We start from the raw sequence: 1,529 nt of genomic DNA, 5'->3' as shown, positions 1-1,529 counted from the left end.
TCCCAGCTTCTTCTCTGTGGAGAGCTGAGGATTTCATTCTCGGGAGAAGGGGAAGAAGGAAACCCTTTTGTCCATGGGATCACCCCATCAACCCTCTACTCTTTTCTCCTTCTCTGTCATCCCAGAAGTCCTTTGGCAGGAGCATTTTTTGGTTTCTGGCACTCTATCTGACCCCGCTTTGAGCAGCACGTTGCACTACTGGCCTCCTTTGGTCCCTTCAACCTGAATTATCCTGAACGCCTATGATCTCAGGCCCCATTTCAAGCACAGTGCAAATGTCTCTGGGACAAGAGTCCTTTGTGCTTTCTGTGACCATCTAAAAGAAGGTAGGTGAATACTTCCTCCTCCTCCCTGTTGGCTGTAAGGGCAGCCTGGGAGGCGCTGCCTCAGGCATATCTACATTACAACGGAAATTCTTTGCATCCACCTTTAACCACCTGAAAGCCCATTGCCTGGATCCCCTCAGGGGTGAGGGGAGAAATGCAGGCTTTTCTGCGGTGTGATTTCTGTACGTCTGTAGTTTGTGCCTCTAAGTAGATGGTGCCATCCTCCCCTTGGTTTCTTGCCTGAAGCTCAGGCTGGATGGGGATGTGAACGTACAGGTTGTCTGTCATAGCAGTGACTGTGAGATGGTGGAGAAGTAAGAGGAATAACAGAGTCACCACCCAGGACTGCAGCAGAGAGGATTTCATCTTGTTTAGTATGGAGTTAGGCAAGCAAAAGGACAGCTGGAGCTGGGCTGGAGCTGGATCTAGGAAGGGATGGGGAGGGTAACCTGAAGGGCTTCTGTAAGGACATTGACGGCACAAGGCAGCAACACAAGGAAAATGTGGTCTCCCTGCTCAGTGGGGCAGGGGACATAGTGACAAAGAGAGGGGAAAGGCTGAGGAGCTCATTGCGTCTTTTACCTTGTCTTTTCCTGGTCTTGTCTACTGCCAGGTCTCCCTGGTCCCCGAGTCCTTTGGCAGCATCTCTGTTAGCAAAGCCTCACCCCTGGTAGAGGAAGATGCATCTGGGGAGGACTTTTGCCCAGTGGGCACACACAGGTCCACGGGACCAGACGGGAAGCACCCCAGGGTGCAGGGAGAGGTGGCTGGAGTCACTGCAACGCTGCTCCCAATTGTCTGTGACATGTCAGGGTAATCAGGGAGGTTCCTGATGCCTGGGAAAAGGCAGACATCTCAGCCATTTTGCAGGAGGGCAGTAGGGAGGATCTGGGAAACGTCATCTTCATCTCAGTGCCTGGGAAGGTGATGGAGCAAATCCTCCTGGAAACCACCTCCAAACCTATGAAGGAGAAGGCCTGGAAGAGGCAGCATGCGTTGACCAAGGGGAAATGGAAAGCATGCCTGACCAACCCGATTGCCTTCTACCATCAGATGAATGCCTGCATGCACAAGGGGAAAGCAGGGGATTTTATGAACCTTCACTTTAGCCAGGCCTTTAGCACGGTCCCCCAGAGTCTCCTTATAGGCAAATTGTTGAGCTCTGCCCTGGATCAATGGACCAGAAGGCAGGTGGAAGATTGG

This window comes from Apteryx rowi, unplaced genomic scaffold, assembly GCF_003343035.1.
Source record: "Apteryx rowi isolate R43461 unplaced genomic scaffold, aptRow1 scaffold_2434, whole genome shotgun sequence".
NCBI classification, from domain to species: domain Eukaryota; kingdom Metazoa; phylum Chordata; class Aves; order Apterygiformes; family Apterygidae; genus Apteryx; species Apteryx rowi.
Note: the sequence above shows the minus strand (reverse complement) of the source record.